Source organism: Myotis davidii, unplaced genomic scaffold (genome assembly GCF_000327345.1).
Source record: "Myotis davidii unplaced genomic scaffold, ASM32734v1 scaffold163, whole genome shotgun sequence".
Classification (NCBI taxonomy): Eukaryota; Metazoa; Chordata; class Mammalia; order Chiroptera; family Vespertilionidae; genus Myotis; species Myotis davidii.
In genome coordinates this window covers 1,011,795-1,030,274 of record NW_006295056.1, presented here as the reverse complement: position 1 = coordinate 1,030,274, position 18,480 = coordinate 1,011,795, and the positions used below count along the sequence as shown (strand labels likewise).

The 18,480-nt window shown below is 41.0% G+C and overlaps 1 protein-coding gene and 1 pseudogene across 1 annotated transcript in view; both read right to left on the bottom strand.

The window, feature by feature from the left end:
• The window catches only part of ST8SIA1 (ST8 alpha-N-acetyl-neuraminide alpha-2,8-sialyltransferase 1), an 88,927-nt gene that overhangs the window by 52,802 nt on the left and 17,645 nt on the right, over positions 1-18,480 (bottom strand). The window lies entirely within an intron of this gene.
• LOC102756411 lies at positions 8,652-9,115 on the bottom strand (annotated as a pseudogene).

The following is an 18,480-nucleotide window of genomic DNA, read 5'->3' as shown; positions in this document are numbered from 1 at the left end:
TGTTGGAACTCTGTATGATATTCTTTATGTCAGTCAATATATGCTTAATTTCTAGTTGTTCCTCTTTCATAACCTCGAGGGTCTCACTAGATTTCTTGAAGGTCTCATTTAATTTATCGGCGATTTCTAGAAAATTCTTAAAAAACCTTATAAGGCTGGTTTTGAACTCTATATCCAGTAGTTTGCTTTCCTCAATTTCTGTCATTTGTGTCCTGTTTCTTTGTCTCCACATTTTTTATGCTTGCCTGTGTTGATAGAGTGGCTTTGTATGCTAGGTGTCCTATATGGCCCAGTGGCTCAGCCTCTGTAATTACCTGAGGTGGACACTCTTGGTGCACCCCTTTGTGAGCTTTGTGCACAGTATTGGTGTAGTTAAGCCTTGATTGCTGTTGGTATCACTGGGAGGAATTGACCTCCAGACCAATTAGCTGTGAGGACCAGTTGTGTCTACAATGGGAGAACTTCTGTGCTGGAAACACCCTTCTGGGGCAGGACTTGCTTCAGTGGGACTTTGGTGCTCACTGAGTCTGCCCCCTCAGTGTCTCCCTTATGGACATGAGGAGTTGTAATCTTGATGGTCCCACTCTGACCACTGGGTACCCTGGCTCTTGGATCTCTAAGAAGGTGCTAATTTAGCCTCTGCCTGAGGCTACTCAGCAGGAGCCCAGCTGTGAAGCAATGCAAGCTGCTGTGGGGCCTTGGGCCTTCTTTTGGATGTTCTGGCTTTCTCTGACTCGGCTGCAGTTTGTTAGGTAATTTTAGATTGCAAAGGGCCAGGCCTTTCATATGCAAAAGCCTCTGTGCACAGATTGGGTGGGGCAGGGTCTGAGGGAATCAACAGGGCGGAGCAAGCAGCTATTGCTGTTCCTCAGTCCTGCCCTAAGAGGCCCCTCTTCTCACTGTCCTGGTAATCGCTGCAAGCACCTCTGAGAGAAAGCCGCCCTTGAGTTCTGACCGATGCCAAATAGTCCAGTTTCTCTTGTATGAGTCTGCGTCCCCAGAGACTCGCCAGGAACTGGAGTTCAGAGCAGTCAGGAGCTTGAGACTCTCTCCTGATTACAAAAGACAACCGTGTCCTCAGCTGCCAGCCCTTTCCACGCGCACCTCCGCACCTCTGCAAGGCTGAGCCTCCCCCCCAATTGAAAAAGCCAACCGTGTCCTCAGCCGCCAGCCCTTTCCACATCCACCTCCGTACCTGTGCACTTTACTTCCGCACCGCAGCTCCTCTGAGTCTCAGTGTGCTTTTCTCTTTCCTTCTAGTTGTAGAATTTCCACTCAGCCAGCCTTCCTGTGGTTCTGGATGATGTTCATTTTATCTTTTAGTTGTATTTTTGAAGTGGTTGTGTGAGGTAGCAATTTCTGGTGTTTACCTATGCCGCCATCTTGGTTTCTCCCCTGCCTGGTTCTGATTAAAGATTCCAGTTTAATTTCTTTACTTGTGACTTTTCAATAATGTTTTCTGGTTTTAAAACATAAAAGGCAACCTACTGAAAAGAATATATTTGCATATGATGTATCCAATAAGGGTTAATATCCAAAATATGTAATGAACTCATACTACTCAGCAACAACGGCAAAACAACAATCTGATGAAGAAATGGGCAGAGGACCTGAATAGACATTTCTCCAAAGAAGATATACATATGGCCATAAGACATATGAAAAGATGCTCAACTTCACAAACATCAGAAAAAATGCCAATCAAAACCACAATGAGCTATCACCTCACATCTGTCAAGATGGTATCATCAAAAAGACAAGAAATAACAAGAGTTGGTGAGGCTGAGGAGCGAAGGGTGCCCTAACACTGTTAGTGGGAATGTAAATTGGTGCAGCTACTATGGGAAAAAAAACAGTATGGGGATTCTCCAAAAGTTTTAAAACAAAATTACCTTATGACTCAGTTATTCCACTTATGGGTATATATCCAAAGAAGTGAAAATACTAAATTGAAAAGTTATTGGAACCCCTATGTTCATTGCAGAGCTGTTTACAAAAGCCATTATATGGAAGCAACCTAGGTGTCTGTCAATAAATGGATAAAGCCCTAGCCAGTTTGGCTCAGTGAACAGAGTGTCATCCCATGGATTGAAGGGTCCCAGGTTTGATTCCTAGATAAGGGCATGTACCTCGGTTGCAGGCTCAATCCCTGGCCCTGGTCAGGATGCATGCAGGAGGCAACCAATCGATGTGTCTCTCTCACATTGATATTTCTCTCTGTGTGTCTCTGCCCCTCCCTTCCACTCTCTCTAAAATTCAATGGGAAAATATTTTCAAGTAAGGCTTAACAACAACAAAAACAAGATGTGGTGCATATATATATAATGAAATATTACTCAGCCATAAAAAAGAATGAAATCTTGCTATTTGCAACATCATGAATGGACCATCATGCAACATCATGGCTAACTGAAAAGTGTCCTAAGCTAAAGAAAAAAATTCCCTCAAATAGGCTGCCCCTTTAAGGTATCAAAAATCTTTCCAAGGGCTTTTTCAAACGAAACATATTAAATCACTACTGCCTCTATTTCTTCATCAGCCTCTTCACTTGCTTCCAGCAGATGGCCTTTACTGAAACTTTTCTCACAGGCCTTCAAATACATCCAAATGACCAAATCAAATGGCATGGTCACATTTCTCTTTTATTTAATTAAATGTTTTTAATGGTGACATAATTGCGGGTGTCCTCATTCCCTCCCCACCCCCCGCTTTGCCCACCTCCACCCACCCCTCCACATTTCATAGTCATTGTGCCCACTCTGGCATTTGACATAGTTGGCCAACTCTTTCCTTTTTATAAGCTCCTCCACCTTAGATATCCATGGCAATATATCAACCTGCCCTACCACCTCCTCTCTACTTACTTTTCTTCTCTTTTCTGACAAAACAGCACTTCTTCCTCCCATCCTTTACATGTGGTATGTCCCAAGGCTTAAACTTTGGTTCTCAGCATTTTTTATTCAAATAATAATGAAAGACTGAATCACAGCCATATTCCTTGTATTCAGCCCAAGAGAACTAATACTGTCTCCTAAAGAGATCCAAACAGAACAGACCTCGATGGACCGTGAGGAGATGTCTAAAATTAGAGGTGGGGTAGGATTAAGTCAGTGGAGAAAGGAAGACACAGAGGAAAAGGAAGAAATTAAGAAAAATAGTCATTTCTTGCGATGCACAGACACCACGCCAAGCTTTTTCACATATATTACCCCGTTTAGTTCTCAGCACAACCCTGTGAATCAGGCACTTTATCCTTACAGGAGTTAAGCAGAAACACAAAACCAAAGAGCCGTGATGGAGGTTGTCTGATGAGGGCAGCAGCATGGTCTAATGGAAAGAACAGAGGCTTTGGGGTCACGTGGCTTTAACTCCACCACTTACTGCTGCATGGCTTTGACCAAACCACTTAACACTCTGGTTTTCAGAGTTCTCATTTATAAAATGGGGACAAAATTGGTTGATAACAAGTGAAAGAATTGTAAATAAGAGGTAGTACAAAACTAGTACTTAGTGCTCCTAAGTAGTTGTGATTATTATTATTATTCTGACTCTATAAAAAACAGGTTACTTTCATAACAAAAGAGAAGACTATGAAAGGCAAAGAAAGAATTTCACAGAGAGGGATTAATGTTTCTTCTAAGATGTAGACCCAAGCCCAAACTGAAGCGTGCCTGGGTTTTTTGTGACTGTACAGCCTTAGAAAAAAGCTCTTAGTAATTCTATGTCTACAGGGGCCATCTCTATAAGAAAGGCAATAGAGCATTCCCCTCGTGACAGCAAAAGTCAGTGGAATGACATGACTCATAGCTGTCTGGAAAAATGTTCAACCCCATAGTTCATATTGATTAAATATCATCTCCCCAAATGAGGGTGCTCATATCACTACTGAATCTTATGAGAAGCTGTGGCTATCCTTTCCGGATAAGATGTTTTGAAAATTTTTTTTAAAAGGCAAAAAAAAAAAATGTCTATATTGTCCGCTCAGCATAGCTCAGTGGTTGAGCATCGACCTATGAACCAGAAGGTCATGGTTCGATTCCAGGTCAGAGCACATGCCCAGGTTACAGGCTTGATCCCCAGTGTGGGCATGCAGGAGGCAGCCGATCAATGATTCTGTCTCATCATTGATATTTTTCTCTCTCTGTCCCTCACCCTTCCTCTCTGAAATCAATAAGAATATATTTTTTTAAAAATGTGTATATGTTTTTAAAAAGCAACAATAAAAAGGCAAGATGTCATAAGCATCTGTGGATTTAGAAAGATCAGAGTACCAGAAAATGCTGATTATTCTCCATATGTACTTTTTAGATGTCTTAACATTCCTCTTTCCATAAAAATAAATAAAAATATGAAAATCAACATGGTGAACCAAAAGTGAACAGAATAAAAGAAAAACGCAAGCTGACCAGAAGAGCCGAGAGAAGCATACTGTCCGTGGAAGCATTTCAGACAGCAGCTGCAGACTGTTCCCAGACACTCTGATAATGGAGAACATAATTAGTTTTCCCTGACAAAGAAAAATAGAAGAAATGATGAGGTCAAAGCTCATAAATTAATTCAATTCAGTGAGTGTGTTTGTTGGAATAAATTGTCTGTGCTTCAAACTGCAGGTCAGAGAAGACATACAAGACACAAACACAGCATGAAGAGCACCCAAGTATTTACTTACTCCTTCATTTGTTCACTCATTCATCTATTAAATACTTATTGTGCACTGAGTATGTACAAAGGACATACAGTAAACTTTGAGGATGAGGGAAAATAAGATGCAGTCTCTGTCTTCTAGACGCTCATGGCCTACAGCCAGAGAGCAGCAAATAACCCCTGGACAGTGATTGGTGCATGGAAGAGGATGCACAGACCACCAAAGAGTGGTAACTGGAGGGCTGGGTAGGGTGAGAGAGAACAGGTGATTGGAGATGGGAAAAGATTTTCTAAGGTCAACGTGTAAATTGAGAATTGAAGGACTAAGAGGATTTTAGTCAGACAGGCCAAAGGCTAGTGGCATAAGTAAAGTGAAGAATTCCCGTCAGAGAAAACAGTGTGTACAAAAGCACAAAGTTCCCAAACACCACAATGCCAATGCCAGTCCAGAACAATTTTTTTCAACAGTCTGTGGCTAAAAGAGGAAAATACAGGCAATGAATGAGGCTTTCAAATTTTATATTAATGCCTTTCCCCCTCCCGCCCGCCCCCCATTATGTCCTTTCTACATTTTGATGTCCACCTATAAAGTCTTTCATGAATCAGTTGTCCATTTATTAATTTCTTTGGTAATTTTCTAACCCATTAAATCATAAATTTGGGAAGTCCTGAGTATGAGCAATAAAGCCACAAGTAGTTGGCATGGTTAGAAGGCAGCATACACCTGTCAAATAAGTACGCAATAGTTTACAAAGGAGATTACATTCAAAAAGTAGGCAGAGACCAGATTATGAAGGGCTTTAAATGGCTGGTGAAGAAATTTAGTCTATCCCGTAGGCAAAAGGGAGGGGAGGAGCATTCGAAAGGGTGTGGAATTAGCAGGTTTTTTATTGGGCAAGTCACTTTCTTTCTCTGGTGCTTATATGTAAAATGCTGATGCGGGCAATCACCCCACCTCCCAGACTTATGGGTGCTTAAATCAAAATGAAGAGGAGCTGATGAGCTACTCCGTGAAGTCTAGAGTATACTCTAAAGGAAAAGGGTTAATATTAATAAGATCCTCCCTCTCCTCTAAATAAATATATAAACTAACCAGCTTTTAAAATCTCACCACCTGCTCTTTTTGCCTCATCACTTTCAGTCAGGATACTAAACCAACAGATCCTAGTGGTGGACATGAAATGATGAAAACAGTAAGATAGTTATGTCTAGGAGATAAATGCATGTCTCCACATAGACTCTGAGTTTTATTTGTGACAAAGGACTACCTACTAAGAATCTGTAATTTTTAAGAATTATTAAAATTTCGTATGCAAATACCAGAATGACCACATTTCTCAAGTTTACCAAGGACTCTCACTCAACATTCTACAGGGATGCCTGGCTGCCATGCAACACTTGGCCGAATAACAGTGCTTTCTTTGTGCCTGACACATGCAGTTTTGAAATTCCCACGATTGTTAGCAAAGACATGTTTTATCGGTGCATCATCAGTGTTGTGGGGAATTGGCTGTGATTTTTAATTGCTGCTGCTCTTGTGTGTAAATATAAATTACTTTAGTCGTGGCTGAATTACCTAAAAAGTAGACTATGTTTGTATTTGGTATGCCAACCACATAGGGTCATCACAGAAATTACCAAAACAAATTTTTAATAATTTGATCCTTGAATTCCTAAAAAGCTTTGAAGTAGCCCTTGTGGGCAAATTCAAAAAACTTTGCTAAATCGAGACTACCATATTGTATTTTTTATTAATTTAGCAAAAAAACTCTTTAGTTTTCTGTGCATTGTTGGACTAACCCTTTGGTATGTACATATGAATATTTACATTAACAATGTTTTATGCAATAGTTTTTGAACAACTTAAATTCGAGGTATATTCTTGTTAGTTAGAATTCAACTATGAATCATCCGTAAATGTGCTGGTATAATAATAGCTCATAGTTAGTAGGCTTTGGAAACAAGCTATTATAAATTTCTATTCTGCCCCTATTTCTTACAACATATGTGTGGGTATGTCTCATAAAACTCTCTAAGCCTCATTTTCTCAAATAGAAAATAGAAATAAAATAGTATTTGCCTCATAGGTTGGCAGAGACCACTAAATAAGATCATACATATAAATCCCTTTGCATCAAACCTGTCACACTTTTCAGTTAGCCATTATTATGATGATGATCATCATCATTATTATTATTATCACTATTTTTATCATTATTAAATTCATTGTTAATGTAAAATAAAAATAGGTGAACTAAGGAGGTCAAGAAAACTCAGTGTATTAAAGCCACCAAATAAACACACTTGAGTTTTGTCAACAAAGAAAACAAAAGGAGCACAGAATAAATGTTGGAAGTTATTTCCACACAGAAACCAGCAAGGATAGGAAGTGGAACAATTTCCAAGTGAGCTGAAAATGAGAAACAAGAGGATTCCAGCACATGCCAAATGGCTTGGGTAACCACTTGTCCGCAAACGTCACCTTATTTCAGTGAACCTAGAGAACTAAGCGAGATACCCGCGATGTTCAACAATGAAAGAGACTCTTTGGAATGTACATTTAATTCTACCAATAGTGATGAATTTATGCATAAGCTCAATTTACCAATTTTATGGTAAGAGCTTGAACTTTCTGCACAGGTGCTTTTGTATCTGGAATATGCGAGGAATGTCCATGGAGCCAAGAGCATGTGTTGCCAGCAGGAAGCTGTCTCTAGCCATATGGGCTGACCAATCAGTGGTCAAATACCTGGCACCAGCAGATAGACTCTATTTATACCTTGGTATTTGTTCATAATGCAAATTTGGAGACCTTCATTTCTTAAAATGTCTGTCTATTGAAAAAATATTTCCGTTGTATTTGCTCCACTGTGAGTGTCCATGTTTGGGTGTGTTCCAGGGCAGGGGGTACACTTGGAATAAGCACGCTGTGGTCGTGGGAGCATTGCGCTGTTTTATCTGAGGAGGGATAAAGGAAGGGGATAAGTATGTCAGGAAGCCTGCCTCTCCCATCCATCCAGACCCCCACAGGCTCAGTCCCACCTGGTGTACCAGCATCCTCTGCAGAATGGGAGAGAACAGAGGGATTGACAAAGTGGCTAATGTGGAAGTGGTCTAGCCTTCCCTTCTCCCTGCTTATTAGTCCCAGCATCCATTGTAGATAATCATAAAAGAGCTCTCAAACAGTTATCACGTGTTATCAAAAAAAAAAAAGAGAGAGAGAAGGAAGCCAGCCAGTATGTCTCCTGACACCAGTTTTCACCTCCTCCTCTATTTATGCCATCATGGTGACAGCTTTGCTTTTCACTCACTGGAGCATGTACTGGAGGATCACTGGAAGACCATTCAACACTGATGAAAGGTCTATGGGAATGCATGAAGATTCCCATCTAACAACTGGAAGTAAATTTTTTAATGAAATAACTGGCTCAATTGACAGAAGAAACCTCAATTCCAGCCCATATTCTGACTCAGGACCAGAGTACGTAAATACAAGTCAAATTGGCCAGTCAGTCCAGTCTTGAATAGTAGCATTTGAGGCTCAAACCTTATTTATTGTGTATCTTCTTTCTCTACTAAATCATATTTTTATATTCCAAAAGTCAGATATATTGAACATCAAAATAAAGCTGATGAATAAAAAGGCACACTACAAAAGTCCAAGCGTAGAAAACATAAAACAGTTCTTCTTGGTCTGGTTTGTTTCTAATGTAGGAGGAAAGGGAAATGGGTGCGTTAAAATCACTTTTCAGCCCTAGCCAGTTTGGCTCAGTGGATAGAGCATCGGCCTGCGGACTGAAGGGTCTTGGGTTCGATTCCGGTCAAGGGCATGTACCTTGGTTGCAGGCACATCCCCAGTGGGGGATGTGCAGGAGGCAGCTGATTGATGTTTCTCTCTCATCGAGGTTTCTAACTCTCTATCCCTCTCCCTTCCTCTGTGTAAAAAATCAATAAAATATATCTTTTTGCAAAATCACTTTTCAGGTAAAGGTTTCTCTGATTTGAAGCAGTTAACATTGGCTTCATTCTCCCTGATCCAAAGAAGTCTTTCCTTTCATTGGCTTCAAGGATATGTTTAGTCTTTCACTGTGTAGAGGTGATACATCAGGGCCATGACCAGGGCTGAGAGGCTGGGACCACCTCGCTGGCCCGCAGCTGGAATTAGAGTTAACGGTAGTAATAAGAGTTTCCAAAGTCTTGCTTATCTTTGACCTGTCATCTGGACGAAGCTCCCTAACGAAACCTGTTTGGACAATTCTCTAGCGTCTGTAGCGTGCCCAGCAGCCTCAAAGATTTCAATAGCATCACCTCCAGCTTGTTCCCTTAAGACTTCTCCGCCACAATGTGCCTCCAAAAATTTGATCAAATCGTACACCTTGTGGTGCAGGATCAGCCAGGTGCTCTTGCTGTGGTTGTGCTTCTGGATCTTTTCCAGGGTGTTGATGGCCTTGTCAGACTACTACTGTGCCATTTTGGACGTGGTGAGCTTCAGGCCGTGCCGACACCAGCCAGCGAGGCTAAGCACAATGAGCATCTCAATGAGCCAGGGCTGAGACATTCCTCTGCATCCCAGTCCTAGCCAATCATGTTTTAATCTGGAGGGTTTTCTGCTGAGTCTCTTGGATCTGCCCATTCTATGCTTTCCCCATTGCCTGCACTCTGGATTGGGCTCTTGGCAGGACTCTCTTTTAATTCATGTCCTTGACTCTGTCAATCTACCCCAATGCCACTACCAGATTTTTGCTCCTAATCACAGTTCTTAAGTTACTTCTGTACCCAAGAACTTACCGTGGCTCTCAAACTTCTATTAAACCTCATCCTAACTGTCCAAGATTTTCTTTCATTTCTCACCCTCACATGTTCTGCTCAAACCACCCATTCAGGACTAACTTGAAACCCCAAAAGCCATTTCTCATGCTCTTTCACCAGGTTCAGAATGTGCCAATTCAACTCCCCCTTAGCCTTTATGAGCAAGGTCAGCACTCTCTCTGTTCCCAAGTACCATTCCTCGGCTGTCTGAAGCACTGGGCACAAACACTGGAGGTCAAGGACTATGCCTTGCCCTTTCTTTATATCTCCTCTGTGCTAAGCAGAGTTGTAAATTTTGTCACGTGCAAGTAAGATGTTTCTATTTTTGTCATTTTTCCTACTTCTCATCCATCCCCATTTCAAGCACCTATGATAAACGTGTGCTTTACTAACAAAAGCCTTGGTTTAGAGCAGTCAATCTTTCTCTGATGCAAGATTCATGCAGAGAAAATATGGCAGAATTAACACACACTGGTTTTTAAACTTATCACCGTTTCCTGTCTTCTGAACAGAACTTCTATTTTGCCTCTTGCTTTCCATTTCCCCACAAAAATCTAAACTATTTTCCTACCCTCCCTCCTGTGCTCCCTCCTAAAATAATGACATTTCCAGAAATCAGAGTCATTTAAGATTCTCACAGTGAGCTGTGTTTCCTGTCAAATGGAGACCTTATGGTAGTGGAAGGTAAGAAGAGAATATGCAACAAGAGTCCTTGAAGTAGTGAAGGAATTAAGAACTTGGTATAACCTGGAAAAGATGAAAGTGGTTAGGGAAAACAAACAAACCAATTCAGGAAGCCCCCAACAACAAAATCCCCTCACAGACACAATGCTCCATGATGAAATCCGTTGTTCTTAAAGACAGAGGTCCACCATACCTGCTTCCAGTCACCATAATGGTATAGCTGATGCCTATTATATCAACTGTAGATTTCCACCACAATGACTCAAACAGGATGCATTCTGGAATGAGATTGGGTGACTAGATTTAGAGAATCAATGAACGACAAATGGAGGGGAGGGAGGGGGAATAAAAGGGAGGAAAAGAGAGAAAGAAATAGAGGATAGGGAGAGAAAGGGAAGAAGGAAGAGAGAGGAGAGACGAAGGAGGAGGGAGGAAAAGGAAAGATGGGAGGGCAAAAATAAATTTAAGACAAGAGAGAATGAGGGAAGGAGAGAAGGAGGGAAGGAGAGAAGGAGGGAAGGAGGGAGATGAACAAACTGACAAGGGAAAAGAAGACAGATACTGGAAGCAAGCAAGCTTCTAAAATCATTTTTGAGGCCAGAAGAGAGGGTGCTTAGAGTGGGAGGCCTGAAGTCAGGGACTCCCGAGTTTTCATCCTGGCTCTCATCACTAACTCTCTAAGCTCCACTTTCTTCTTATGTCAGTAGCTTGTCCAAGGTCAAGCTAGAAACTTGATGAGGGGTAAGATTCAACTGAAGAGAGAGAGGACGAGAGGAAAGAGGAAGAAACCCAGCACTGATAAAAGCATGCCCCTTAAACAACACAAAATACTAGAAAAAAGAACAAATTATCATTATTCATAAAATATATAAATATACAATGAAACTGGAAAACCCAAGAGGATAAACTGAATAAACAAAAACACACTCTAAGAAACTTAAATAAGGTGGCTTGCTATAAATGAAAAATAACTTTCCAAAATATAAACAATAATCACAGAACTGATTATGAAAACAATATGCTATTGAGTATATAAATAGAAGCATCAAAAACATATAAAATATCTAGAAGTAATCTCAATAAGAAGTGTGCAGAGCCCTGGCCAGCATCGCTCAATGGTTAGAGCATTAGCCTGAAAGGGTCTTGGTTTTTTTCCCAGTCAAGGCACTATCTGGGTTGCGCTTTGCTTCCTGACCCCTGGGAGTGGGGGTGCATGCAGGAGGCAGCAGGTCAATATGTCTCTCGTACATCAATGTTTCATCAAAACATTTTAAAATCAATGTTTCTCCTCCTCCTCCTCCTTCTTCCTCCTTCCTCCTTCCCCCTCCCTCCCTCCCTTACTTCCTTTCTTCCTTCCCTCTGTTCCACTCTCTCTGAAAAGCAATGGAAAAGATATCTCAGATGCGGATTAACCACCACCACCACCACCACCACCACCCCCCTGCCAAAAAAAAAAAAAGAAGTGTGCAGGATCTGAGCAAAGAAACTAAATATTCTGTTTAGCTTTGAATATCTAAGTAAGCATGTCTTATTCTTAGGTAGAAGTTCTCAATCTTATAATAATACCAGAGGCCCAGTGCATGAAAATTTGTGCACTTGGGGGGGTCCCTCATCCCAGCCTGTGCCCTCTCTCAGTCTGGGACCCCTCAGGGGATGTCCACCTGCCGGCTTAGGCCTGCTCCCTGGGGAATTGGACCTAAGCTGGCAGTCAGACATCCTTAGTGCTGCCGAGGAGGCAGGAGAGGCTCCTGCCACTGACGCTTCACTCACAGCCATCAGCCTGGCTTGTGGCTGAGCAGAGCTCCCACTGTGGGAAAGCACTGACCACCACGGGGCAGCTCCTGTGTTGAGTGTCTGCTCCCTGGTGGTCAGTGTGCATCATAGCGACTGGTTGTTCTCAGTCGTTCCACTGTTAGGGTCAATTTGCATATTACCTTTTATTATGTAGGATATCAATCAATAAAAATATCAACAAGAATCATTTGAACTTGAAAAGCAATCTCAAATGTACCAAAGAAAGGATGAAAGGATGGCAAAAAATATATATATTATAACAAAGGAACAGTGAATGGCTTTAGGAGATATTAAAATTTACTATAAAGCTACAGTAATTGAGACAGTGTGGCTGTAGAATAGAACTAAAGAGACAAAACTTTGGAAGAAAAAAGGGACTTCCAAAAATAGACACACACATTGGATTATCAAGCATGGGTAAACTTGGCATTTCAGATCACTGCAGGAAGGGAAGTGTTTGGTTTTTGTGAATAATGATGTTAGAACAAATAGGAAAAATTACCTAATTACCTAATTATACAACAATAAATCACAGATAGAGATCTAAAATTTAAATGTCAAAAGTTAAATCATAAAAATATCAGATAAAAATATTTTTGGCCACAGGAATTATGACACAAAGGTTCAAAAGCCATCAAGGAAAAAACTGATGAAGTTGATTGCCTGGTTATTTATAAAGTCTTTACAGAAAAAAAACTTTTTTTAACACAAACATAAGCAAAGTAAAAGACAAACTGGGGAAAATATTTGCCACAGATATGACAAAAAAAAAAAACAAAACACCACCCACAACTACATTCCTTTAACAAACATAGGACACTTTGGACATCAAAAAGAAGAGAGGCCCGGCTGGCCAATGTGGCTCAGAGGTGGAGTGTCATCCTATGAATAAGTGATTCTCTCCCATCATTGATGTTTCTTTCAAACTCTCCCTCTCCCTTCTTCTCTAAAGTCAATAAAAATATATTTTAAAAAAAAGAAGAGAGGAACAACTCAGGAAAGTAGATAAAGACATGGAAGTGTCCTTCATGGGAGAGGAAATACTCAGGAATAAACAAGTAAAATAAAGTTCAATCTCACCAGTCATTAAAGTTATCATTTTTCACCTATATACTTGCAAAACATTTTAAAATCAATAATACTCAGCACTGGAGAAGCCAACAGGCTCTTGGTCACAATGAAGATGACTTCAGTTGGAAGACAATCTGTAAATATCAATCTAAAATTAAACATGTTGCCTCATGACCCAGAAATGTTCTCTTTAGGAAGGTTTCCTGTGGAGACAATTGCAGAAGAAGAAAAACATATTTCTAGGATGTTTGTTAAGTCATCCTTGTTTTTCTTTAAAAAAATAAATAAATAAAAGAAAAATACAATGTTCAACCCTAAAATGGAATTTTCTATTCTCTCCATCTTTTTTTAGATAGTACTGCTTTGTGCTACGTATCCTAAAATGAGATAGCTACTGACAGATATGTTGTGGGTGGAAAAAGAAGGATGTTGTTAAAAACAATTTTTAATATGATTTCATTATTACTTATTAAATATGTGTTATTTGTTACTATATAACGAATTACTCCAAAAGTCAGCAGCTCCAAACAAGGCCTATTTTCTCACATAGTTTCTGAGGGTCAGGATGTCTCAGCTAGATGGCTCTGGCTCAGGGGTTCCCATGAAGCTGCAGACCAGCTGTGAGCTGAGGCTGCAGTCACCTAAAGCCGGAGGACCCCCTTGCCAGTTCACCTGCTTGGTTGTCTGTGGTCTCAGGCCCTCGCTGAGTGCTGACCATACACCTCAGTTCCTTACCACATGTACCTTACCTCAGTTCCCTAAACTGCCTAAGGGTCCTCACAACATAGCAGCTGACTTCACTCGGAGCAAGGGATCCAATAGAGAGAGAGAAAGAGAGCACCCCAAATGGAAGCCACGGTCTCTATAACCTAGTCTCAGAAGTGAAGTACCATCACTTCTGCAGTGTTCCATTCTATCCTAGAAGTAAGTCACTGAATCCTGCCTACACTCAAAGGGACGGATGACACATGGATACAGGAGATGGGGATTGCTTGGAACCATTTCAGAGGCTATCACCATAAAATATATATCTATATATATAAAAGGCTAATATGCAAAGTGTCCCCTCAGGAGTTCAACCGGGAGAACGGGAGTTCAATCCCTCACTATGATGTGCACTGACCACCAGGGGCAGCACAGAACAAGGAAGGCCCCAATCAGCCCCAATGGCCAGCCAGGCCTAGCGACCCTTCCCGTGCATGAATTTCATGCACTGGGACTCCAGTAGATCATATAGAAAGAGTATATCTAGATGTTTCTAGATGTAAATATAAAAACTAACATACAGCAAGAGGATTATACATCCCAGTTTGTTTGAAGTAGTCCTGGTTAATGCCTGGTGCCCTGGAGTCATGATAGTATTCACTTCATGTATCCCAGTTTAGATAATAAATTATACTCTGAATAGGAAAATGTCTGAAAGCATACACACCAAAACATTAACATTGTTTACCTCTAAGAGATAAGATTGAGAAGACTTAAATTTGCTTAATACACACTTGCATAAAGTTTTAACATTTACAATAAAAATGCATTACCTTAATAAAGAATTTTTTTTAAAAGCAGAAATTATACGTTAGATGTCCAGATTATCTTTCAGAATAACTCAAATATTATCACATGAATTCCATTCCAGAGATAGTAAACTGGCCACAAAAGAAAAGCCCCCAGGGATGTCAGCACTGGAGAGAAGAGAAAGAATAAGTTCCCTTTTCAAGTAACAGTGAAAGTCTCCCACAGTTGGCTGTTCCACTCCTGTTTCTCACAGCTGCACACATTTCAGTTCTCCTGACCGTAGCATAGTTGTATCATTTCTTGGCATCCATCTCACGAATGTAAAGGGGAATTCAGCAAGGGAATTATGACAGCTAGATAAGAGAGAGACAACTAAAACAAAAACTAAACCAACCACTGGGATGAATCAGAGATGTTAGGCAGAAAGAGAAGAGGCAGCCTTCTCGTGACTTGAGCTCATAGCTCTATTTGTAGGATCCTAAAAACAGCCTTGGATATTAACAATAGTGAAATGCAGCCAGTGTTCATTCACCTTCCCAGACTGAAATTTTACCATTTAAGATCATCTCCTTAGACTGCAGCCTAAGCAGGCATCAGGCTGTAACTTGAAGCCCTGAATGCCCATGTTGGTCTTGCTGCAAAGGAGCAGTCCAGCATAGAAAGGAGCCTAGAGCCCTAAAGCTCATGAGCCTTAGAGCCAGAGAGACCATTTCCTACCGGCATAGCCCTGAGCAAGGTCCTTGAAGCTCTTTTTGTTTCAGTTTCCTATCAATAAAATAGAACTATCTTAGTCTTTCATCAAATGGTGCTGGAACAAATGGATATCCATACACACAAAATAAATCTAGGCACCAACTTTACACCAGTCACAAAAATGAACTCAAATGGATCATAGGCCTAAATGTAGAAGTCCTGGAAGATAGCATAAGGAGAAAACTTAGATGGCTTTTAAGTATGACTCTTCGTTGCTCTTGTTTTTAATCCTTGCTTGAGGATATTCTTTTTCCATTCATTTTTAGACAGAATAGAAGGAAGGGGGGGGGGAGAGAGAGAGAGAAAGAGAGAGAGAGAGATATCTATGTGAGATACATGATTGGTTGCCTCCCGCACATGCCCCAACCAGAGAGGGCAACCCAGGTAATATACCCCTTGAGTGGGAATCTAATCTGCGACCTTTGGTGTGAGGGCCGATGCTTTAACCGCTGAGTGACACAGGACAGAGCTAAGTATGACTTTTTAGAGGCACTCAAAGGCACAATCCATGAAAAAAATAATTCTCCAAAATATGTAAAGAACTCTTAAAATTTAATAAGAAAACAACCCAATTTAAACATGGTGATAATATGGGTGAAGGTGGTAAAAGTTAACAAACATCCATATTAAAATAAGTAAGTCCTGGAGATATAATATACAGAATGATGACCGTTCTTAGAGGACATGGACAGCCTGTCACTGTTCACCTGTGTAGCTTCAATCACCAAGAGAAAGGACTGGGAATAGTCAGGTCCTCTCTGCCCAGGGGGGAAGAAGCAGCTGCTAGACGTGAGGGATGGGGCTCTACATCCCAGAATGCCCTGCACACGTCCACTCAGAGCTGCTGGAGGTTCAGATGGTGCCGAAGCAAACAGACCCAAGAGTGTTCATTGCACTCTAAAATCAAAAAAACTGAGCTAAACCCCAGAATAAGACTGTCCCAAAATGAAGGTGGATGCAAACTGACAGCATTTACAAAGTTGATCAGAGATCCTTTAGAGCAGTGGTTCCCAACCAATTTTTGGCCAGGCCCCACCTAAGCATCTCTAAAATCCTGATGCCCCTTTGCCCCCCGTGACATATAATCCTTACTATTCAAAAAGTAAACTCCTACTCACATGGAGGAAGCCTAAAAGGCCATTAACATGGTCTAAACAAGCTTCCAAAGAACATGGCATCCATGAAAGAGAAAAATAAAAGAATGAAAGGACAGGTGACATACTGAGGAAGAAATCACCAAGAAATTGTTAAAAATAATAATAATGATAATAATATGAAGTGATATGAAAAAATAGCAAATAAAGTTTCAAAACATATAATAGAGAACTGAAATGCATAAATATGTCACAATATACATTTACATACTGTATATGAGGCCCCGAGAACCATAAGAAATGCAAAACATTCACTGTTAATAACTCATTCTTGAATTGCCCCCCCTGTCGCGAGTGTGCCCCTCGTTGGGAGCCACTGCTTTAGAGTCAGAAAACTGGAGCAGAGGTGGGGACGGGAGGTAGACTGACAAGGCAGAGTTGGAGCAGTAACTAGGACACATTAAAATGCCTTGGTGTCTTTACCCCAATCCGCAATGGCCATGACCTGTTTCCCGCCCCTCCCCTTCCTGGTGAGCTCCTGCTCCTTCTCTTTGCTGTATTATGGCAGGCGGGCTGGTCGAGTGGAGGCCTGTTGCTTACAAAGTCAGCAATCCCCATCCAAGCTGGCCTGCCTTTGGTCTCTTTTATTCTACTGGTAATTGAGCTTCGCTTTCCCCCATGGACTCATGTAACTTTTACCAGTGTTTAAAAGGGCTTTTCTCTCTAACATTTCCCATGTTGCATAGGTTAACCAGAGTCCAAAGACATTACCCCACTGAACTGCACAAAGGCCTCCACCTCACAGTCACAATGTAGGCCAAACACCGGAAGGCTCAGAGGCACTCGGGGACTCTCAGGACTGTACCAAACGCACACGTACACAGCTAAATCCTGAAACTGAAGATAAACTCTGGCTTGTTTTTCCTCCATAAAAAGGAGTTGAGAGGCTTTTTGGAGACTATTGCAGCCCCTATAAATAATGTGTGCCGTGTGCTTACATTTTCTGTGAGGGAAGGGCATGTCCTCCTGGCCAACAGCACCTAGCAACAGGCCTGGCACACAGAAGGCACTGAACAGAATGAATGGAGGGGTGAATAAATGAATGGGGAGTGTATATGTATAGCATGGAGTCTTAATCTGAGGCAATAAATGAAACTACCCCTGAAAGGTGTTCAGGCAGCTGTCTACAGGCCTTTCAGACAATCATATTGCAAATACTTATTAAACACTTAATAAGACTGTGATGAGGGATCTAAACCAGATGCAAGGGCAGAGAGGGACACAAACCAACCCAACAAACTACCATCATGGGATTTTTGTGCCTTTACCTCACCCTCACCCTCTACCTAGGTGGTTACAATCTGCTCCAGACTCAAGCCCAAGACTTTTAATTACAGCAAATAGGAAAATAACTCTTTTTTTAAAAAAAAATGTTTTTATTGCTTTCAGAGAGGAAGGGAAAAGGAGAGAGAGATAGAAACATCAATGATGAGAAAAAAAATCACTGATCGGCTGCCTCTTGCACGCCCCCCACTGGAGTTCGAGCACATGCCTGTGACAAGAATGGAACCAGGGACCCTTATGTCCATAGGCCGACACCCTATCCACTGAACCAAACCAGCTAGGGAAGGAAAATAACTCTTAAAATAACAGAGTCAGAAAATACAATTGTTTTATTTAAGATAGTTTTCTTTTTCCTTGAAATGCCTACCATATGATGAAGCAAAAGTTTAGTTTTCTTTTTAAATTACAGTTTTATTTACTTACTGAAGTCCTAGAAAAATGATGCAATGGTCCCATAAAGGCATTGCTTCTTATATGTAGATCAAACAGTGCACTAGGTAAATTCCTCATAGCTGGGGCTCCTCCATGCTCAGTGAGGGCGGCTGCCACTGTACATACCCAGCTGTATGGGAATCTTTCTCAGTTGGTTTGGCCTCTTAAAAATTCCCTAAGGGGAATTCCACCACATAATGTTAACAATCATTGTATGTCTGCTTTGTATGCAATAATCACTATTCACACTGAAATAGAGGAACCTCAAATCTGCCCTGAGCCAAAGTCAAAGATTTTCTATAACAACCAAAGAAACCAGATTTAAGCATTGATGGTAAAG